The following is a 24611-nucleotide window of genomic DNA, read 5'->3' as shown; positions in this document are numbered from 1 at the left end:
ACCAAGAAACTTCTGAATCAGATGTCACTGATACTGGACAACCGAGCGAGCGAAGGGTCACACAACCAATGACCATCAATTCCCGACACCTTTTCACGAGGAGTTTCGCCTCATCAGACAGACTTGGGGCAGAGGAAAAGGCAAACCACCATAAACAAAAAGAAACATTCCACGAGATGGGGAGGCTGGCTTAAGTTCAAGCAACGCATCGTCACGCATGACAAGGAGCAAACGGGTAGCCAAATGCTAATCAGTGACAATCTAACCATCGTCAATCTGACTCCTAGAATCTTGACGGAAGTGGAAGACACAGTTTTACAATTAGGACTGACATTTTGTCCGTCTAAGGAATTTGAATATGCCCAGACAAGGATTGACCTTTTTAAATACACGAGAAAATTGAAGTTATACAAATTTTTCAAAACACAAGAAATCAAGTAAATCCAGTACAGATAGGGGATGTAGGTTTGGATTTACTAACTGGTCACGATCTGCGTACCCTAGCGGTCGTAGAGGAACTACAAGAGGAAGATGTCTCCGATAATGGCAAAAACACATTAAGGTCTGAAATAACGGGACATCTAAGTGTGCCACAAGAAAGTTTGAGGAGCCCTTTCAAACCTACATCCAAATTCATCCCCCAAATGCCGAATGATGCAGTCGATGTGTTCACGGACCTAGTGATTAAAGATCTAAATGAATTGAGACTCCACAAACATGGACGAAGAATTCAAAGCAACATAACAAAACAACAAAGAATAGCACTACAAAGTCTACAAAAAGATCAAACAATCATATGTAAACAGTCTGATAAAGGCGGTAATGTTGTACTATCGACGGCTTGAAACCGCCAATGAACTTGTAATTGCATTTAAATGGCGTTGTCTCGGGCTGCCGCCTTATATTGAAGAAGGCAGTTACCGAAACGCATCTTGTTTGTGTGTTTGCACCAATACATTTTGTTTAAAAAATCTCCCGCGAGTATTTTGTAAAACATTTTTCCTCCCAACACACTCTCCGAACCTCCACGCTCCTTGCTGACGAACAGAGCGAGACAGACCCGGATATATGGCAGGTAAGATCTTTTATTGACTCCCTCTGTGACGCGTTTCGAGCACCCTGTGCCCTTGTTCACACATAGAAACAAAATTCCGCCATTACAATTTTAAATGCCTGGTGTCCACCCCACTGTGTCACATGATTATAGACATAGAAGAAATGCTAATAAAACAAGCATACATATCTCTTTCTTTCAATATGCTTCCACATTGAAGCGATATTTGATGGCAAATATTCTGTGTACAGCATTGAGCTACATATATTTAATAAACTCGAAATTCAAATTAATAAATTGCGGCCTTTTAGCTATGGTTGGACGGCTATTACATTTAAACACACCATCTGTGCAAAAAATTGCGGTTTGTGCAAATATGCATATCCAAACATATTAGCAAGAGTACTTCAACATAAAATTATGTCAAAGACAATAAATATTCTGTATGATGTTTTGATTAAGGCCTCAGTCTGTGTTTGACATGGCCATTCTTAAACAATATTTTCTGCATGAATGCATAAAACATAAAAAATGTAATATTATTAAAATACCGAATTTAAGTTAAGAAATATAGCAGCTTCTACAGAGTCATTGTTTGTTATAATGCAACTTATTCCTTAAAACTAGATTGAAAGTGCTTCCGTGTCTTGCAGCATATTGTCATATGTAAACATGTGATATTATTTAAAGTGCTAAGTACGCCTAAAAAATCAAAAAAATTGTACTTAATACACATACTAAAAAAAAAACGTGGACTTAAAACCCTAATATAAAATTTAACAGACACATCGTGTCTAAAGTGATGGCGACTGAAAGCAGTATAATTCGACATAAAACAACAGTGCATAATCAATATCTATGCTTATTAGGACAAAAAAGTCTATCTAAATCTTACATCACTGTACACTTTGTCATCTAGGGTTACAAAATATTTCATGACTTCTTTGAAATAGCAACATGGGCAAAGATAGATGTTTATTTTCAGATGCAGTTATCAAGGAAAAACTTCTTAGCCATTGAAATAGCTTATTAAAAATTGTTTGTTATAAAAAATTGTGCATATCCTCAGTTGTGTTTAGTCCATTTGGTGCCTTACTGTCTAGATCTAAAATAAAGTGTGTTTCTAGTTGACGTAAAAGTTTTCCCTATTGTCGCCCCTTCTGAGGGGTGCAATGGTATTGATCACAAAATATGTAAGGCAACTCAAATCGTTATCATGGACAGCCTTAAAATGTCTAGCAACAGGATATGAATTGTCGTTGTTTACAATTGCTCTCAGATGCTGCAAAATCCTGACATGCACCTGCAGCTTTGTGCTTCCCACATAACGTAAGCCGCAGGTGCATGTCAGGACATACACAGCATATTCAGTTCTGCAACCATAGCTGCCCCTGATAGCCAATTTGTCATCTGCAAAAGGAACAGTGTAATGAGTGGTGTTGATACCAAACTTGCAGGAATGGCAAGAAGAACATTTATAAAAACCCTGCCTTGGTTTAAGCCAAGTGGCTGCTGTGCTCAATTCTGGGCTCATTTTGACTAATTGGCTTCTCATGGACTTTGGTTTCCCGCATGTGATGGTTGGTAACTCTGGGAGTCTGGTGCCCAACACTCCATCTGTAAGCACAATAGGCCAATTTTTTCTGACAATGGACTTAATATTTCTTTCCTGTTTGTTGTATGTAGTGATGGCGCGGGGGTGTTCCTCCTCAATGGTCTCACCACTCATTGCCTCCTTAGGAAGTAATACATTCTCCCTTTCTTGTGCTCTTGCTAAAGACTTAGTGAGCACCATGTCGCTATAGTCTCTCAATTTCAGCCTATTCATTGTGTCTTTTGCACATCTTTCAAATTCTTGTGGTGTGCTACAGATGCGTTTTATTCTGAGTATCTCTCCGTAGGGTATACTCTCTATGAGGTGTTTAGGGTGTCCACTACTGGCATGCAATATGCTGTTTCCGTCTGTGGCTTTCCAAAATAAAGTTGTTTCTAGTTTGTTGTTGATCACTGATACCTGTACATCTAAAAACTCAATTTTTGTGCTACTGATGTTATGGGTAAACTTGAGGTTGCTAGGGTTGTCATTTATAGACATAATAAACTATTTAGCACTCTCCTCATCTCCCTTCCATATAATAAATACATTGTCAATGTATCGTAACCTATATAGCACATGATGTACATTATCAATCTTTGTGAGGACCTGTTCCTCCCACCAGCCAACATGCAGAAAAGCATAGCTGGGGGAGAAACAGGATCCCATAGCCACGCCTCTGACTTGTTTTAGGGTTTCCTTACCAAACAAGAAAAAATTATTATATAGACACCACGAGTTCAAATCCAATAACATTTTGTTGTGCCCATAATATTCACATTGTCAACTATCCAGAAAATATTTAACTGCATTGAGGCCGATTTCATGATTTATGCTTGTATAAAGCTCCGCAATGTCCAATGTGATTAAAATTAGACCCTCTTCCCATACAATGTCATTGATTTTGTTTAAAAAATCTCCAGTGTCCTTGACGTAACTTTGTAACTTCTTAACAAAATCTTGTAGGTAGAAATCTACATATTGTGAAATGTGTTCACTGACACTGTTGATAGCCGAAATAATGGCTCTACCTGGTACCGGAGAGACTTTTTTGTGCACTTTTGGAATCAAATACATGATTGGAATAACTGGGCATTCAACATGTAAAAAATTAAATTCAATAGACGAAATCAATCCCTCTCTTTTATACTGGAGAAGTTGTTTTTTCAGGCCCTCTTTTGCTTTATTGTATTCCCTTTTGCTTGACCTCGTGTAACAGTTCTCATTATTTAGTTGTCTCATGGCTTCCGCTATATTGTCTTTTTTAGGACACAACACAATATTTCCTCCTTTGTCTGACTTGTTGGTAATTATTTCTTGGTTTTCTTCCAGTTTTTTCATCAGTTTCACATATTGCATATCATTGTAGCGTTTTTTGTGTTCTTTTCTCTTTGTTTTGTGGCACAGTTGCTTCAGGTCTTCTATGACACGCTCATGAAAAATGTCTATGGCATCTTTAGGCATCATTGGGATAAAGGTGCTATTAGGTTTGAATGGACTTTCACCCGCACCTTTTTGTATGATGTTGATATTCTGTAACTTGGCTTGAGTACTAGGCTCTGTCATCTCTCTCAGTTGTTCCATTTCAGTTGTTGTATTGCTCAATTCATGTAGAGTCAATAACACTGACACATCTAATGCTTGAAGTGATGGTGATTCTAAGTTGTTGGTTTCAAATGATGTATTGGAACTGCCAATTCCTGCTTTGATGGTGAAAAACTTCTTTAGTTTTAGTTTTCTGATGAAGCAAAATATATCAATTCTGGTGCTGGAATAATTAAACGTACTTTCTGGACAGAAATTGAGCCCTAATGATAAAAGTTGTTTCTCTGCTTGGTAAAGTGTAATAACTGATAAATTGATAATAGTTTGATCATTTAGTGTTGCTTTTTGTACCAATGCTGCTTTTTCTTTGGTAGTGCATTTTTGTTTTTTGCGCCTTGCACTTCTCCTTGAGTTTCTCTTTTGTCTGTTGTTTGTTTGTTCCGATTCCTTGGGCGTCCACTAAAAAATCAATCTCTTCACCTAAGCTCAGTAGAATTTTGTCACTTTGCCCTCCCATGCTGTGGCATTCAGAGCCTGATGTGCTTGTAAGTGATTCTGTGTCATCAGATGTTTACACTACATTGGTTTGTTGTTGTATCCCACTAGTGGCTTTGCTTGTTCTTTTGTCCTCGTATTTTAATTTCTTCGCATGTTCAAACTTTCACGAGAAACTATATATTTGCCCCATGCTCGTAGTCTGCTTGGTTACGAGCAAATTTATGTGCTTTGCGTACTTTTATTCTTTCTTCATATTTACGTAGTCTTTCAACCATTTCATTGCGGGTTTTTGTTATGAATTCCTTGTGTTCTGAGTTATTAAGCTCCTCATTAATTTTGTCTATTCCCTCCATCAGTGTCTGGCGATCAATTGCCGCATACTTGATTAAAATCCTCACCAGATTCATGGAGGCCGCCAAATTACTTTCCCCCATTCCTTAAGCATACCGGGGTTGGCTCTTCAAAACTCTGGGCTAGAAGAATCCTGAGCCCCCGAGGGACTCTCCCCTCTTCCTCGTATTTGGTGAGGGATTCATGTTCCCACCATTTGGTAATTTCGTTTTTAGATTTTTTTCCCAAAGTCTTTAGTAGTTGTTTTATGTCCTGATCATTGCTGCTATTTCCACTTTGCAAGCCTTCTGTGCTCGAAATCACTTTTGGCAGGTTATTAAACAACTCATCTGCCGCCGCCTCTCGTTCGCTCACTGTGTCGGCAGACATTGCTTCAGAGCGAGTTAATTAGCCAAAAAGGAAACCGGCGTTCTCCGGTCCCGTACCCTGCCTAGAGATATCACCTCCCCACCTACACACCGTGCTGTATAACTCACCGCTGGATCACGCTTTAAACGGGTCCTCCGACCCAGTCGCCCCCGATATTCCAATTGGTGTCCAAATACCCAGCTGTGTAAAGGGCTGCCGCCAAATACTCCTCTCCGGAATTTGGTCATTTTGGTGGTTGCGGACGGCTGCCTGCTTGCGGGGAGGGGGTCTGTCACCGGAAACAACCAGCTTCCGTATTTTGCTTCCTCCCAACACACTCTTCGAACCTCCACGCTCCTTGCTGGCGAACAGAGAGAGACAGACCCGGATATATGGCAGGTAAGATCTTTTATTGACTCCCCCTGTGACGCGTTTCGAGCACCCTGTGCCCTTGTTCACACATAGAAACAAAATTCCGCCATTACAATTTTAAATGCTTGGTGTCCACCCCACTGTATCACATGATTATAGACATAGAAGAAATGCTGTTAAAACCAGATTACCTATCTCTTTCTTTCAATATGCTCCCACATTGGAGTGATATTTGATGGTAAATATTCTGTGTACAGCATTGAGCTACATATATTTAATAAACTCTAAATTCAGATTCATAAATTGCGGCCTTTTAGCTATGGTTGGATGGCTATTAAATTTAAACACACCATCTGTGCAAAAAATTGCGGTTTGTGCACATATGCATATCTAAACATATTAGCAAGAGTACTTCGACATGAAATTGATGATTGATTATGTCAAAGAAAATAAATATTCCGCATGATGTTTTGATTAATGCCTCAGTCTGTGTTTGACATGGCCATTCTTAAACAGCATATATAGACACACACACACACACACACACACACACACACCTGTGAATGGCCGATCTAAAGTGTAAGGAAAAAGAAAATAAGGAGGTGCTGGAGTGGAACTAATGATACAGGAAAGAGATGAATACGGGGCTCTGCTCTTGGCCACAGACCAGAGGACTTGCTGGGAGTTTTGGATGATACAAAAAAGATCCTTGGAGTCGCCAAAATGTTAAGAGGGCATCCAACAAAGGGCAGAGCCACAGGACCCGGAGGAAACAGGCATGTGAACAGAGCTAGAATTCCAATGTACAAAGCCCTTTTGCACCCATAAACCCTATGACTCGACGAATCACAGGGGTTTGACCTCAAAATTACTTTTTGTTATCTGCTCAGTCTCTTTTATGATTCAGAAAGCCTTTTCCAAATCTCTTTTTTTTTTTTAAATATTCTTTATTATTTTTTTACATACGAACACCCACCCACCCCATCTTCATCCCTCCACCCTTCTCAGACATTACCCACCGTCATAGTTTAAATTCACATTTCATAAGTAACCCAAAAACAAATCTTAATTCAGCTGGTGCAACATTGTTCATCACAATCTATACTTTCAAATCATGGTTAACTCCTGTTTGAATAACACCTCATATATGATACAAATGCAGGCATTTATCCAGTCCCATTATGATTTTGCATCCACTGTATTAAAGGATCCCATATTTCTAACCCTCTATTGCGTTTATTATGCCCCTTTCTTTTATATATAGCAGCTTTCAGGCTACAGGTCACCAACAATCGGGCTCTCCATTGTTGGAACGCCAGCGGGTTCGGATCCAGCCACGCTGAAGCTATACACATCCTTAACACAGCCATTGCCACGAAAATCAATCCTTGCATATTTTTAGGTCGATTTACATTAGCTATACCTAGAATTATTTTGTCCACTGAAATTTCTATTCTTGCATTTAAAGTTTCTGACAGAAATCCTGATATGTCATTAACCAGCTCCAATAATACATCACATGATGCAAATATGTGCCCAATGTCGGCTTCAAATGGCGCACAGCGTTGACATGTTGTTCCCTTTCCAGACCCCCACTTAGCTATCTTATTTGGAGTGTAATATAATGCAAAAAAGGTTTTATAGAATTGGGCTTGTAATTTTGTAGACATTAAACAGGACTGAGACAATTCAAAAGAATGGTAGAGGTTTTCGGCCGAAACCCCTAATTTAGCCTGCCATTTTGACAAGCATTTATCCATATCGTCTGGAAAGGAAGCATTCATAAATTCATACACTTCTCCTATAGTTCTTACTGTATTTTTATGTATATTTTCCATGGTTGAAATATTTGAAGTTTGGATCCCCCCACTTTTCTCCACAGAAAGTCTCTAACCTGAAGAAATTTAAAGAAATCCCTATGATCTAGTTTATAATCCTTTTTGAGCTCCTCAAAATACTTCAGCCCTATAGTAGACTAGAAACAGCCTAGCTGAGTTATCCCTCCCTGTACCCATCTATCCATACAAGCATCCCTATCTCTGATAAGTTATCATTTTAAAATAACAGTGTATAATAGGATAACCACTGATTCCCAACAATTTACGTACATTATTCCAGACCTTGTAAATACCAGAAAGGGTTTTGAATCGGACCTTTTTTAAAAGAGCTATCGTTGGAATGTTGCCAGAGGCACCCCCTAGTTTCGTCACCCAAAATAAGTTCTTGTGTTGTTGGGATACTAATATTTATTCTGTTGTCCGTCCTGATCGATAATAATTCAATACATTACCTTAATGTAGTAGCCCAATAATAAAGTTTCAGATTAGGAAGTGCCAATCCACCTGTCTTTAGGTAAAGCAATAAATCTTAATGCTCTACGTGGTCTCTTATAGCCCCATAAACCGGGAAAACATTCTTTCTATAGATTTAAACAATTGAGGTGTAAATTACAAACATATTGTTCTGAAAAAATATAAAAATCTAGGTAAAAAAAACATTGTAATCACATTACACCTGCCCCCAATGGATAGATGCAGACTATTTAACCTGATGAAATCTTTTTTCGTGTGTTGTATTAATGGTTCGAGGTTGTTATTAACTAAGCTATCCAACTTTGCTGTGATACTAACACCCAGATACGTAGCTTTATCCACTACTCGGTTGTCTCTCATATTGATTTTAGAATTTAGAATTATCTACGTTTTATCTTGATTCAGTTTATATCCTGATACCCCTCCAAAGATTTTAGCCTCCTCTTCTATTGCGTTTATCGCGTTAACAGGCTCACTGGTGACTAGGGCGATATCCGCATACGCCAAAGTTTTTATAGACCAATCTCATGAACATGTTGGTGGTATTAATATGTTTTTCTCAAGTCTACGGATGAAAGGGTCAATAAATACCGCAAATAGAAGAGGAGAACATGGGCACCCCTGTCTTGTCCCTCTGGTAATAGCTATCTTCTCTGACACCAACCCATTTACCATTACTACAGCTGATGGTTCAATATATAGCATTTGAAATGCTTTGATGAAGTGTTCCTCAATGCCACTTCTTAACATTGCTAGCCTTAGATATTTCCAGGAGACCCTATCAAAGGCCTTTTCGGTGTCCAGTAATATAAGTGCCATAGGGTCTCCTGCAACACCCGTAATGTCAAACAATGTGATCACCCTTTGAACATGGTCGGTGGTGGATCTTCCTGGGATGAACCCATTCTGACGATCAGATACAATTTTATGTATTACCGGTGCCAATCGGCTAGCTAATAATTTAGAATGGATTTTTGAATCACCATTAATCAAAGTGATAGGGCGATATAACCCAAGTTCTGTAGGGTCTTTGTTTTTTTTTTTTTAGAAAAAACACAATTTTGGCTAAAGACCATGATCCCGGTGGTCACCTCCCTCTGAAGACATGTGCAAATAAATCGTACATTATTCTTTTTAACTGCGTAGAGAATTTAACATAAAATTCTGTTGGTATCCCAGCCATACGGGCCGCCTTTCCTTTAGCTAGACTACTAATTGAGAGGAGAATTTCCTCCCATTGTGGTATACACTCCAGCAGTCTTGATCCTCTATCTCTAGTCTTAGTGGTGAATTTTGATCTAGATATTCCTCGATCTTTTCTTGTTGTATTCCCGTATTATCATATAGCTTTTGATAATACCATTGAAATGCAGCTTGTATTCGAATCGGTCGTTTGCCCATACTCTGGGTCTTTGATTTTCCTTATTATATTGACTGTGCTTTGTTGTCGAGTAAGTACTGCCAATTGATGGCCTTCCTGTTCGCCTAGTTCATAAAAGCTTTCTCCATACATTGTTGCCTTAACTATGGCTTTTTCCGTTAGAATATCGATGATAGACTTTTTAGCGATTGCTACCCGTCTTAATTCGCTTTCAGTTTCCCGCCCCTCCTGAACTGCTCTTATTAGTCCTTCCTCGGCTACACCCAGGTTTCTCTGCAGTGCCACCACTTTTTGTTTAGCCTCCTTATTAAGATTTAATGAAAATCGCAGTATCTCCCCTCTGATCCCAGCCTTCAGGGCATCCCAGACCACATTAATTGCAGCACTACCTATATTATCCTCCAGAAACCCTGGTATCCATTTCCTCATATACTGACCATATTCCTCGTTTAGCAACAAAGCTCTTTCAAACGTCCAAGTTGTCATTTTGGCATTCATTGCTCCACAGTCTATATTTAAAACAAGAGGGTTGTGGTCGGATAAGACCCTTGGCAATTTTTGTGTGAAGCAATTAGAGCTCAGGGTGTTTGAGACAAACATATAATTCAGTCACACATGCATAGAGTGTGGATTAGAGTAGTAGGTAACTCCTGGATCACCCGGGTGCCATGCTTGCTAACAATCTATTAATCCATGAGTCCGACATAAATTTTTAAAGAGCCTGGAACACTTTCGGTTTCCCCCCCCCCCCGATATTTATATCCTGGTTCCAGTGACCAGTCGCAGGGAAGGTTCAAATTCTAGTCGCCACAAACTATCAATGGGAGAGGCCAGTGAGCAAGCTCATTAGAAATATAATCCAGCACATTTGGGTCATCACTAACATTTCCATATATTGTACATAATGTTATTTTTTATCATTGTTATACTGACATTCTGTAATTGCCCACCGCCCATATTTATCGGATGAAGATCGAATAAACTGCATCCCACTCCCTTTCGCCATAATGGCCACGCCCGAGTCCTTACTCCTTGTGTTGTTGCAGTAATCAGCCTATACCCTAATGTATTAAGTAAATACCGCTGTAACCCTTCGATGTGTGTCTCTTGGATACAGATAATGTTAGCCCATTTCATTTGTAATCCCACAGACACTCTTTGTCTTTTCTTAGTGTCATTAAGGCACATATATTGACGGTAAGGATTTTCAATCTAGCCATATTGAGTCTTGATGATTCTTAGCTGTGCATAAATATTTCTATCGCGGACCCACTTCCAGTTATACATCTCCTGCCATTGTCTATCTTTCTTATAACCTGATTGATCCCCATTATTTGCACCTTTAGTATCTACCATCTGTCTGAGACTTTCCCCTGCCCCCCCCTCCCGGCCTCCCTCCCTCCACCCCCACCATTATTTAGGCAGTCAGGCTCAATCCTGAGCCTTTGTGATAGTATCTGACCCATCCTCACCCACTCTCCACTTCCCTCTCCTCCCCTCGTGTGCAAACAAATTCCTAGCTATCATAATCGTCATATTCAAGTGAGAACCCGTTGTGTTACAGAGCATCTCCTAGCCCAAAGAAAGAAAGAAAAACACACAAAAAAGGAGGGAGAGAACAGACCATATGCAAAGAACAGATTAATCCATCTTGTCGCTACCCCATTGACTTCACCATTAATACCTATTATTTGCTCTCGACAGTCCTGGCTTTCCCCACTATAATTTCCTCCAGTACTTTCTGAGCTTGTATTTCAGAAGTGAAATGATAGTTTCGACCTTGAGAGATAACTTTTAGCTTAGCCGGGTTCTGTAAAAATACTGTTGCTCTTGTTTTTTGGAATGGTGCGATCAGTTGCCTGAGCTTCCATCTTCTCTCCACTGTGGCGTGTGCAAAGTCTGCTTTAGCAAAAAAGGAAAAGTTCTCCCACTTCCTTTTCTTGTTGGGTCTTGCCAAGTCATAAACAGCCTGTCGAAGGAGAAAGTTTCCAAAATAGATTAAAATTACCCTTGGATATGACTGATCATTCGGGGAATGCCTGGGCATTGTTAAAGGGAATCTGTGAACACGTTGGATTTCTTCATCCCAATCCCAGTGTGCTAATTCTGGCAATGAGCTTTTCAACATATTTATAGTGATTTTCCTAATGTCACTACCTTCACTGTTCTCAGGTATCCCAAGCAGCCTCAAGTAGTTACGCCGTTTGCGATTTTCTGCCTCTTCTAGCTTCCACATCACATCCTTCAGTGAACTTTCTTGTGAAGCAGCCTGTGTTTTCAGTACATCCACCGTGGTTTCTAGAACTTCTGTCCAATTTTCCACCGTGCTTAACCTCTCCGCTATTTCAGTACAAGTTTTCCCAATTTTGTGAATTGAACCTTGCAGTATTTTTTAGGCCAGTCGTGCTTGTCGATTTTTCCATTTTGCCCTCATCTTGAAATGATCTTAGTGATTGTAGAATCAGGGAAAGGGACGGCTCTACAGCCTGCTCACAGCTTTTCTGTCTGGCTGTATCCCCTGGTTGTCTCCTAGACATCCTCTCCTTCTTGTGTGTTCCATTAGGGGGTAGCAGCTGTGTGGCTGAGTAATCCCATCCAAGCACTCCTTCTTCCTCTTCCACATGTCTCTTGTGATTGCTCTTTTTCCCATCTGATACCCTCTTCATTTTCCTGGGTAGCCTTCTCGCCCCTTGCTGGCTATAATTGCTCGTGGAGGAATCCACGCAATCATCTACATTACTGCTACTGCTTGACCCCACTTTGTCTGATTCACCAGACTCCTCATTCAACAGGTATACATTTTCCATGGAGTCTGGGGATAAGTATCCTGCCTCCTGACTTTTTTTCTGTATACTCCCTTCTATGGAAACGGGTTGCCGTAATGACCTCAGTTATCACCTCAGAGTTACTTTTCTCTTTTATAGTTATTACTGGCTCACCTATATCTTTCCTGGTGAGGCTACCCTTATCCAGGATGTATTGCTTAGCATTATCATTTTTTTGGAGGGCGCTGATGGGTATCTCCAGTGTTCCCAGCAAAGTATTTTCGCAGTTTGACCTCCATGAAACTCGTTCCTCCCGTAATTCTGGTGTCATATCTTGTGTCTGAGTATCCATTCTATCGGCTGTTTCCGCTCCAGTATGGGTGTTAGGCGAATCAGTCATCTTTCCTCTCTTTCTCATTCCCGCTTATGCCCATAGGTGAAAACAGACTTGTGATAGCCACCTGCTTTTTCCCCGGCTCTCCTGCTGTCGCACCCTCTGGACAGTATTTTTATTAGGTTCACTTTTATCCTTGTCTGATTTGCTCCCCTTACCGGGACGTGGTTCGCTTTTCTTTGGGTCCATGTCTGTTTTCGAGTAAGTTTCCTGTCGTGCTGGCTGTGCACTCGAGCGCATCTTGCTCCGACCTCCTCGCGCTACCATGGCTTCTCTGGAATGAGCTTTGGAATCTCCAGCGTCCTCATTGCTAGGAGACTCTGACCAGCAGCCGTCACTGAATCCACAGCCGCAACTTCAGTCAGCAGCAGTCGGGCAAGAGATTCCCACCACCCTGTCTCCACCCTCCGTCATGCCATCCAGTCCATCGGTTCCAGCGGTCAACCTCCACTCGCATAGCTGACTCCTCTCGGAAGAATCTCTCGTCGAGGAGCGGAGGTGAGTGACAGTGGTCCTACTCAGCCGCCATCTTGCCTCCCGCCTTTTCCAAATATCAAAACGGTTTACAGTCTCATTTTGAATTGGAATTAGGAAGGGGTATGAAAGGGGCCCCCCTCCTAATTACAAATGAGAATGGTTTGTTGCCACAACTGTAGTCTCCAACACCGATTTCTCAAAAGAAGTTGTAACCCATTCACAAAAGGGGGGGGAATAGGAAAAAGTGCTACACAAAAATGTGTCTGTTTTTTGTTCTAAAAATGGCATTAGCAAGGGTTTGCTGTGCAAAAGTCACAGTTCTTCCAGCTTTCAGGAACATGCAGAGCTGAATCAAAAAAGCTAATTTCTTGCCACAGTTTTGACATTTTCAAAGAGGTGGCCCATTTTACCTACTTTTTGTTCTTACAACCTACATCCAGTTTGTGTTGGAAAACAGTGTAAAACCCATGGACGATTCAGAAAAGCTATACATGTTTGCAAAGTAGACAACATTCAATATTCAGCAAAGGTTCATGTGCGTAGATCCCTCAATATGTTGCCTAAGAAACTAACTATTGAAATATTGAAATGAGTAGGAAGAAATGGCTATTTGTGATAATGTTTTCATCTGTAGTTTTTTGTCATGATTGCTGATTTAAAAGCAGTATACCATTACGTCGAGTAGACCCTTTTAGTTGAAGGGATAAATAGGGTTTGTAGGTTCTCCCAGAACCCAAGGTACCCACAGCCAACAACTGAGCTGCACCATACAATGGGTTTTCATTGTGTACTGAGTATAGACCAATTCATATGGTGAAATATGTAGTGTGAAAAATAGGTATCAAGGAAACCTATGTATTTCTGATATGGGCACTAGATATGCAGTTTAGGAGCAGGGGTTATTTGTACATATCTGAATTTGTGGGCACCCTTACTAGCATGTGATTCAGATGGCATTTTTCTAAATGTCTTCATTCTTACACACTGACTTACTTTTGGAAGGCACAAATGCAGCAAAACCCAATTTTTAATAACAAATGTTCTACTATTATATGTTCCCACATGTCTTACATTAAAAATGGTACCCCACTTGTGTGGGTAGGCCTTCTGCATGCGACAAGAAATTAGCCAAAACACATCATGGACACATCACATTTTTCCACTGATAACAAACCCTTTTTTACCAGTATGGGTAGCTGTTGATTATAGGCCCTAGCTCAGGCAGCGCCTAGGGAAACTTAGCAACCTGTAAAAAAAAATGTAAACTAGGCATGTAGGGAAATCCCAGTTAGGGTGACTCCTTCTAGCCTTTTTTGTTACACAGAATCCCTTGCAAACCTCAAACTTTGACTAAAAAACACAATTTCCTCACACTTCTGTGATGTAAAGTTCTGGAATCTGTGGAAAGCCACAAACTTCCTTCAACCCAGCATTCCCTCATGTCTCCCGATAAACATAGTACTTCACTTGTGTGGATAAACTGAGTGCTTGTGACAAGAAATGGCCCAAAACGCAACATGAAAAAATAAAACATTTCCACTCAAACCTGATTTTGGGCCCTATCTCAGCCGGCAACAAGTGAAATCTAAATAAGCTGCACATTTTTAAACAACTAGATATCTGGAGGAATCCTGGGTGGGGTGACTTGCATGGCTTTTACCAGGTTTTTTTTTCACCCAGATTCCCTTGCAAACCTCAAACTTTGACTATTAAAACACATTTTCCTCCTATTTCTGTGATGGAAAGTTCTGGGATCTGTTGAAAGCTACACATTTCCTTTCAACCAGCATTCTCCCAAGTCTCCCAATAATAATGGTACCTCACTTATGTGGGTAGGCCTAGTGCCCATGACTGGAAAGGTCCCAAATTGCAACATGGACACATCACATTTTTCCACTCAAAACTGTCCCTTTTTTTTGCAAAGTAGGTAACTGTGGATTTTAGGCCCTAGCTCAGCTGGCACCTAAGGACATTTTGAAAATGGGGTTACTGGTGAGGGGGGTTAACTCCTGCCCTATTCAAGCAGCAAACACCATTTCTGGCAGGGTGAATTCATATGCAAACCCCATATTAACCTGTGTTTAACCCTCTGGTAGAGTGCCTCAAAGGCAGTCTGGCTTAATTTAGAGGAAAAGTATTTATGCAGCACTTCGAACAGTAATAAAGAGAAAACATAACACAGGAAAAATGCCACAACAATTTAGAGAAATAGAGTAAACTTTCATAAATTATTGAGATAAAAACAGCAAAAATCCAATAATTGAGAAATGCAATTTTAAAGATGTAAGTCAAAATAGTGCCTATAAACCCAAAGAACCAACTGTGGTTCTCTGGTCATGCTACACCAGGTCAAAATCACAAGTTCAAGCTAACTGCGATGGAGCGTTGGCTTGATACAGGGATCATGTGGGGCCCCCTGAACAGTACACTTAAATCCTGGTTGTGAAGCGTTGCAAGATCCTTCGTCTAAGATGCATCGCACAGAAGTGATTCCGAGGAGCTGCAAGGGGAAAATGCATAGTCCTGCATCTTCATCCAGGATGCTGCTGATGAGAGGCTTGCGAAGCAAAGGCCTGCGTCGAGGTTGCGTTGTGCAGCGGCGGTTCCAAAGAAGCTGCGATGTGAGGTTGTGGCTGCGTCTCGCTGAGCGGTCCCGAAGCAGCCTTGAGTACATGCATTGTGATGCATCGGTTTGTGCATGACCACAGCTGGGCTGGCAGACCACCTTCGGGCCCACTTCCAAGTATTCAGGATTGGGGCGGCACCACTTGGAGGCAAGCCTCACAGCAGACTGAATCCAAGTGCTGGGTTCAAGAAGGTGGGAGCCTTTTCTGTCCCTGAGGCTCTGACTTCAGGAGGGAAGCCAACCAGCCCTTGAAGTCAATCTGGTGGTCCTGAGTTCAAGATTCAGGTCCAGACCTTTCACTCAAGCAATAGGGCAGCAGAGTATCAGTCTTTCTTGCAGAGCAGCACAACAGTCGTGCTGAGTCTTTTACAGGTCCAGAGGTGTACTGAAGAGTTAGAGCTTAGAGTCCATATTCATACCTGGTGCCCACTTTGAAGTAGGAGAAGGTTCTGGTGGTTTCCACTCGCAGAAGTGTTTGCAATTTCCTATCTCCCTGCCCTGGCCCCAGCTTGTCTGGTGTCACAAAAGACTAGTGTCAAGAACCTTTGTGAGTTTGGTGGGCAGTATTTTGATGTGCAAGTGTGGTAGGTGACAGCTCTTCCCCCTCATCCCCCTCATCAAGTCAGAGATGGCCCGTCCTACCCCTCTGTCTCACTGTCTGAGAGAAAAAACACAAAGACCAACTGCCAGCTACACCTAGTCATGGAAATCAGGATACAGGCTGCAGGCACCAAATGGTTGAGACAAGAAAATGCCAACTTTCTAAAAGTGGCATTTTCAGAATTATGGCTTAAAACCCAGAGCTGCCATTAAGGAGGGCTTTAAGTTACAATTCTCTAGACACCAAACTAGATGTTCCCATCTGCTCTCAATTGAAAATTATTACATATTAAATGTAGTAAGGTAACCCAAAGTCATCCTTTGGAAGAAGCAGTCCTTGCAGTAGTGAAAAACAAATGTACACGTTTTTCATTTTCAGGATATGTAAAAGTTAGAAGTACATGTCCAACGTTTTTAATACACTGCACCCCGTGCTCTTGTCTTATCTGTTTATGGCCTAGCCTATAGGTGACTTATACGTATTAAAAAGGAAGGTTTAGGTCTGGCAAAAGGATTTTTTTTATAATACCACACTTAGGATCCAAGGGAGACAAAAGGCTTTTTTTGCCAGGTCGAAATGGCAGTGTAAACTGCACACATATGCCTGAGACATATTTAAAGGGCTACTTAAGTGGGTAACACAATAAGTCCTTCAGGCCCACTATTAGCATTACATTTACAGATCCTGTATACATGTAGTACCACTTTTTTTGGGTGCAAGCCAATTTTACCATGTTTAAAGTAGAGAGCACAACACCCACTTTAGTACTGGTTATAAGTGGTAAACTGCAGAGTTCCAAGGCTAGCAATAATGAGAACAGCAACAATGGAGGAGTACTGCAAAAGGTTTGGGGGGAGACCACCCTATGTCTGACCGGTCTAACAGAAAGCCTAGCAAATCTGCAATTTTTTTCGAACTGGACACTGGTAGAATCCAAGGGTGGTCACTTGTCTGGCTCTCATGAGGTATTTCTACACATAATCCCTTGCAAATCTCAAACTTTGATTACGGAAACACATTTTACTCACATTTCTGGGATGGGAAGTTCTGGAATCAGCAGGAAGAAACAAACTTTATTCTACCCAACATTGCTCCAAGTCTCCCAATAAAAATGTTACTTCACTTGTGTGAGTAGACCTATTACCCACGACAGGAAGAGCCTCAAAATGCAACATGGACATATCACATTTTTCCACTCAAAACTGACCCTCTTTTTGCAAAGTGGGTAGCTGTGGATTTTGAGCCCTAGCTCAGCCGGTACCTAGGTAAACCTAGCAATCTTGTATATTGTTTAAAACTAGACACCTAGCAGAATCCAGGGTGGGTGACTTGTGTGACTCTCACCAGGTTTTCTTACCCAGAAGCCTTTGCAGACCATAAACTTCGACTAAAAACACACATTTTCCTCACATTTCCATGCAGGAACGTTCTGGAATCTGTGGCGATCCTACAAATTTCATAGCACCCAGATTTCCCACATGTCTCCCGATAACAATGGTATCTGACTTGTGTGTGTGAGACAAGACACCAGCACACAAAAGGCCCTAAAGCTCTATCTGAAGTGATCAGTGATAGGGGTAGCTGCTGTATTTGGGGCCGTACTGGGTCGCCACCCATGGAAACCTACCAATCACAGACATAATGCAACACACGCTCCCCTTTCCATTGCCCCAAATGCAAAATGCCTGGTGTTTAGTGGGATTTCTACACCCGGGACAGATTTGGGGCAACCTCCTCAATTGGGACAAACTTCCTATCTGCCTACTGGGGGGCAGAAAGACACTATTATGCCTTCAGGTGCTGGGGTATGGCTCAATCCCAGGGTAGACCATTCCCTCCTTATGTTTGTTTTGGCGTCATTGAGTTCCCCACTGTCTAGTGGGCTTTCTGCCCCCCATTGGGGAAAATTGATGGCAAACCTCCTGACTGGTTTGTCCCTTTTGGGTGGGAGATTGGCCTAACGTCCAAGTGTAATGCATGCATCCTTTTCTTTTGCTCCAAATGTGAACTGTATGGTGTCTAGTGGGCTCTCTACCCCACAGGGGGCAGATTTGAGGCAAACTCCCTAATTGGGACAAACTTCCTATCTACTCGTACAGTGGCAGAAATATACTATTGCCCCACCTGGGGGGAAGTATGGCTCGATGCCAGAGTAGGCTCCCTTTCTTTTTGTTTGTCTTGCTGCCATTTTGAGTTCCCTGGTGTCTAGTTGGCTTTCTGCCATGCATAGGGGCAAATTGGGGGCTTCCTGCAAGCAAATACTACATAAATGCAGTCCTTGGTGCCTATTTATTTACTTATTTAACCATTTGGAAAGCGCCTGGTTATACCTACGGTGTGTCCCCGCACTAAAACAGACTCTCAGTGAGGTAGCAAAACCTATTGGAAGGTATCCAGAGGCATGAAATAGTAGCACTTGCGGATCATGATACTAATTTGATGATGGAAACAGCCATGTCTTTAGGCTTTTGCGAAAGGTACTTTTGCGGGGTTCAGCTCTTAGATCCGCAGACAGTGCTTTCCAGGTCTTTGCTGTGAGGTATCGAAAGGAGCACGCATCTGTCCTCGCTTTCTGTATTCTCTGCACAGTAACCAATGCCCTGTCTTTAGATCTTATGTTCCTTGCTGGCGTGTAGGAAGTTATCAGATATTTGAGGTAGCGCTGGCCTTTTTTATGTAGGATTCTGTGGCAGTAGCACATGGCCTTAAACGTGATTCTCTTCTCCACAGGCAGACAGTGCAAGGTTGCCAAAGCCCTCGCAGCTGTTGCTCTTTTTGGGAGGTTCAGAACTAGGCGAGCTGCCGCGTTTTGTATCGATTGAAGCTTGGTCAGACCTTTTTTTGATGCACCAAGATATAGAATGTTACCATAGTCAAATCAAATCAAATTAGTCTTTATTCGATTTTTTCAATCATAAAAGACACAAATATAATACATGCAATATCATAAAATACCATAACATATCTTAGGAAATAGTCATTGCAATTTAGAGTTCCTTAAAATATCATTAAAAATGAATTTTTCGTTAAAATTGTATGGTTCTATATAAAAGAATTTAATAACATTTGATGGTAATAAAAATAGTGGCTAGGATTGATATCCTTAGGGTTAAAAGAAAAATTTAAATCACCATATATAAAAAACAGATTATTCATGGGAGTACAATACACAGAGGATACACCTCACTAAATATATATGCAGGTTAATTAATGCAGAGTAGTAACTGCGGTAGCCTCCAAACTGGTTCTTCTAAGGGCCCATGTCCAGCTCAGAAACTTCGCCATAGTTATAGCTACGTCTTCCCGTGTATCTGTTTTCAAAATACGCAATGCTGTTTGGCAAGATCTTGTGCCAAGGTTTAAACAGATCGGCTTGGGCCATTTATGTCGAGGACCCTTATATGCTGGGCACACAAACAAAACATGAGCTATAGATTCTTCCATAGTTAGGCACATAGGGCATTTAGTGTCTAAAACATTATGCCACTTTGACGTAAATGATTTTATGGGGAGGGTACCCAATCTGAATTGGTGATATAATTTCCTATCGCATGGTCTCGCGATGAAATCCCAGTATGCTTCAGGCCTGAATACATACTTGTGTTCTAAAAAGATACCTGTCAAGGAGGTACTACTCACCAATGACATGGACTTATAACTGACCATGTCCCTATAAAGTGCTTTGTAATAATATTTACTTGGAAACAAATTCCCTACTGGGTCTTCCCACAAATTGCTGAGCCCCATATCAAGTAAAGTGCCCTCGATCTTTTGTAGCCAATTAATTTTTGAAGACGTGTCTGCTTCTCTAATATGCTTTACTGCATTAGCATATGGTGCTAGCTCCGGTGTTGTCCATAATCATCTCCAATAAGCCAGGAGTCTAAAACCCACTGCCTCCTCAAATGAAGTACATCCCAAATCTAATAGTAAGAGTTTGAGAGGAGTCGATTGAGGGAGACCAGTTAGTGATCTCAGGAACTTATTTTGGGCAAGGACTAGGGGAGCTAGATTTTCGAAACCCCAAAGTTCTGCACCATATATTATCGATGCCCTAATTTTCCCTTTATAAATTGTTAGAGCTGGCCCTATCGGTTTAGTATGGGAAAGTCTGTGTTCTTTTAGTAGGGTACCTGCTAGTTGGTTGTGCCTGAGGACTAACAAATCTATCTGGGATTTTCAGTTCATCCTCTTACCCATTGTTACACCCAAATATGAGAATGTGTCCGTTTGCTCCAGGGACGCATTGTTCATCATTACTCTGCCTTTTATTATTTTGTGTTTATGCAACACCATGAACTTGGTCTTGTCGACGTTAACTACTAGCTCATGGTCGTTGCAAAAAACGGTATATCTTTCGAGGGCACGTTACAGACCGGGTTGAGTTTTAGAGAGAATTAAAGTATCATATGCAAACATTAACAATGGAATCCTCGAGCCGGCAAGAGTAGGGGCATCAGTTGGGTGGGCAGTATATATGAGATAACCTTGTTTATAAACAGGGAGAAAAGTGTAGGGGCCAAAACGCACCCTTGCCGTACCCCCTTATTTACTGGGAAGCGATCCGTTAATTCGCCCTGTTGTCCCCACGTACCTGGGCATAGTTAGACTCATGCAGTTTAACGATAAAAAGTAGGAGCTCGGGGGGCATCCCTGCTTCCTTTAATGTGTCCCATAACTTGTATCTGGGCACCAGGTCGAATGCTGATTTTAGGTCTATAAATGCAGCATAAAGAGTCCCCCCGGCTAAAATCACAGTGCTCCAATAAATCATCATGAATCTAAAGTCTTGATCGATAGTACTGACATGGGGGCGAAAACCCGCTTGATAGGTGGATAGAATTTCCTGATCATCTATCCATGTGTTTACTCTACTCAACATGAGTCTGGCCACAATCTTTTGTAATGTGTAAATTAGGCTTATTGGCCTGTAATTACTTGGACTGGCGCGATCCCCTTTGTTGTGTATTGGGATTATTTCTGCCCCACGCAAGAATTCTGGTATGGGGGCACCTCTAGCCAGGGCATTGGATATGATCTGGATGTATTTAAGCCAATTCTTCCTATTGTGCAGGGACACCATTCAAAACTCTTTCAATCTCCCACAATAATAATAATAATAATAATACAGAATTTTATAAAGCGCGAACAGTTACCTCTCCAGGAGGTGTCCCGGCGCTGGACGCAAGCAGAAAAAGCAGCTACCGCAGTGCAGAACAGTAGATTAACGAGGTTGGGAGAAGAGCCAGGTTTTCAGCATTGATTTAAAGCACGATTCAGAGGGGGCCTGCTGGAGCTCCGGAGGGAGTGAGTTCCAAAGACTTGCTACATTGGCAGAAAACGTTCTGCCACCCAGCCGGGCCCTTCTTATTCGCGGGACTACAAGCTGGGTCCGGAGGTTGGAGCGAAGAGAACGGGCCTGCGTATATCTTGGTAGTCGGGCCCTCAGGTAAGTGGGGCATGAGCCAAACAAGGATCTAAAAGCTAGCGTGAGAGCCTTGAATTTAATCCTGTGTGCCACAGGTAGCCAGTGAAGTGATCGAAGATGCGGAGAGACAGAATGCTTAAATGGAATATGCATTAACAGTCTCGCAGCCGCATTCTGGACCACTTGCAAGCGTTGAATTAAGTATTTGGGCAGTCCCAAAAACAGGCCATTCGCGTAATCCAATCTAGATGTGACTGTCGCATGGATTACCATTTTCCTGCAATGTGTCGGCAAAAGTTGCAGGATTTTGCGAAGATTCCTGAGTTTACCCAAGCAACAGCCCATCAGCTGTTGGGTATGGGAAACAAAGGATAGATTGTTGTCCCAGCGCACTCCCAGATTTTTTGCAGAAGTGCTGGGAGAAGGGGGGGAGCCCATTGCTGCCGGCCACCACAGCTCAGAGGGGGGCGGGGCGCCTTTGCCAAAATGCAGCATTTCTGTTTTGTCCACATTAAGCATCAATTTATTAGTGTTCATCCAGCGCGCCACATCCTGGAGGCAGCCTTTAAAATTTGACAAGGCAGCCTCAGACCCCTCTGCATATGGATACACGAGCTGAGTATCATCAGCATAAGATACTACCTTGACCTCCCAATTGGCGATCAGAGTGAAGAGAGGCGCCATATAGATATTAAATAGAAGTGGGCTAAGCGCCGAGCCCTGAGGTACGCCGCAACCTAACTGCTTAGGTGTAGAAGAAACAGTCCCCAAAGCGACCTTCTGGGTTCGCTGGGACAGGTAGGAGTGTAGCAAGGCCAGCGCTTGATCCTGTATGCCCACTTCCGACAGTCTCATCAACAACCTTGCGTGATCAACGGTGTCAAAAGCCGCCGAAAGATCCAGGAGCACCAGCAAAGCTGAGTCTCCCGAATCTAACGACCATCTTATTGATTCTGCCACCTCGATCAGAGCTGTCTCGGTGCTAAAACCTGGTCTAAAACCAGACTGGGTCTCGTGCAGAATCTTGTTGTCCTCTATGTATTTACTGAGTTGCCGCTGGACAACTTTCTCCAGCATCTTGCCCGGGGCAGCCAGAAGGGAGATAGGGCGTAGGTTGGTGAGATCCATAGGATCTCCATTAGGTTTTTTCTTTAAAGGGAGGAGGGTAGCATGTTTCCATTTGTCTGGGAAGACCCCCGATGTAATGGATGTATTCCAGATCTGTTGTAAGGGCGGGGCCACAAAATCCGCCAATATCAGAGGTTATTTCAGGGTAGTGTATGGGGGTGCCTATTGTGGAAGCAAATTGGGCCTCATAGTGCAAAACCCATTGTTCTGGTGGCACATTATTAACTGGTACTGGCCTTATGCCTCCGCTACCCCTTTTGACAGTTTGCCAAAATTGCCGCCAGGACTTGCATGTAGCAGATCCTTCCATCTATTTTCATCATAATTCTTCCTTGCCCTGTGTTGTACTTTTTTATATTCTAACCTTGCATTTTTGACCTCCTGTGGTACTCCCAACCTAATTGCTTGAGAGAGGTGCCTAAAAGCAGTTCTGCATGTCCCGTCATAGCATTTAGTTGATTTTTGAATTACATGCCTAGTAGATCTCTTGTTTTTAATAAAAAAAACTTTCAGCTTAACAAAGAGGTCCTCATGTACCTTCATAACGGCAGGAATCGAGTCATCCTGAGTATCTAGAGTGGAGAGAGTTGTTAATGTACTTTCAAGAGATAGCTTTATGAGATCTAAAGTGCTATCATCTTCTGATACCACTGCCCATTTTAGCCGACGACAATCTTGGGACATAATTACATCTGCTGTCACTATTTCGGTACTTGCCCTTGGCGGATCCTGACCCTTTAACTCTAGAGTTAGCAATAACGGGTCGTGGTCACTCTCCATTCTACGTAGGATCTTCATCTCCAGAAATCTTGACCATAATTCTAAATTAATAAGAAAGTAGTCAATTCTGCTACTTCTTATCCCATTATTAAAAGTGTGGGTGCCTTCGATGTGTGATATCGACCTCCCATTAACAGCCCTTAGACCCCTCTCCAAGCATAAGCTTTTTAGCTAAAGAGCCGCTTCAGTCCATTTGTTAATTGGGGGCAGCGTTAAGAGCGGAATCCCCCAATTAGAATCCTCATCACTGCTAAGACTACAATCTTCATAGCCGAGGGGCTCAAAAGTGCAGTTGAAGTCACCTGGGATTACCAAATGTTTTACCTCTTTCATGGCTTCAATAAAGGTATCCAATTGGAAGACAGTTGATGATGCTTTCTCACCCACTATCCCTCTCGCATACACATTGATCAATATAAGATCTGGCTCAAATTCCGATCGGACTTTAATGGCCAGAATGTCAGGGCTGTTGATTATTAACTCTTCGACCTGATAGCCTGTCTGTTGTTTAACCCAAATAATCAGCCCCCCACAGAGTCTCCCTTTATGTCTAGCGTTTGCCAGTTTACCGAAGGCCAGATAACCAGGACGAAAAATCATGTTCAATGACCAAGTCTCTTGGATGTCATGCCCCTCTATGAAACATGACCAATCATATGACGTAATCTTAGATGGTAGGCTGCCAATATTCTAAGATATCAATGTCAGTGAGGAAGAGGTCGGACTACCATCCAAAGCTAGGGGTATCGGGATCTCCGTACTCTCTGGATGGTTGAAACTTATTATCTGTAATCCCGCATTAGTGACGGGAGAGAGAATAGGCAGAAAATCTGTGTTCTCTGCCCGAATTGGGGTGACTGATTGTAGTCAGTCGCATGCATCTAGGACCAACAGAGGGGCACATCTATTAGCAAGATTTAAATCTAAGGATCTAAATATGCTTCTTGGGGGGCCCAG

The 24611-nt window shown here is 42.0% G+C and overlaps 2 protein-coding genes across 3 annotated transcripts in view; one reads left to right on the top strand and one right to left on the bottom strand.

Moving 5' to 3' along the window:
• Window positions 1-24611, top strand: part of LOC146775949 (uncharacterized) — a 790744-nt gene that overhangs the window by 35401 nt on the left and 730732 nt on the right. Inside the window, exon 1 of one of the 2 annotated variants that reach the window (XM_085637355.1) lies at window positions 850-1075. The exons of the other annotated variant lie outside the window; for it this stretch is intronic. The gene's annotated coding sequence lies outside the window, so the exon portion shown is untranslated. Of the gene's footprint in view, window positions 1-849; window positions 1076-24611 lie in introns of those variants that run through there. 2 annotated transcript variants of the gene reach the window in all.
• Window positions 1-24611, bottom strand: part of CDH16 (cadherin 16) — a 622060-nt gene that overhangs the window by 582974 nt on the left and 14475 nt on the right. The gene's annotated exons all lie outside the window — the stretch shown is intronic.

Source organism: Triturus cristatus, chromosome 12 (assembly GCF_964204655.1).
Source record: "Triturus cristatus chromosome 12, aTriCri1.1, whole genome shotgun sequence".
Lineage (NCBI taxonomy): Eukaryota > Metazoa > Chordata > Amphibia > Caudata > Salamandridae > Triturus > Triturus cristatus.
The sequence above is the reverse complement of the archived record's forward strand: the minus strand, read 5'-3'. Positions and strand labels throughout refer to the sequence as shown.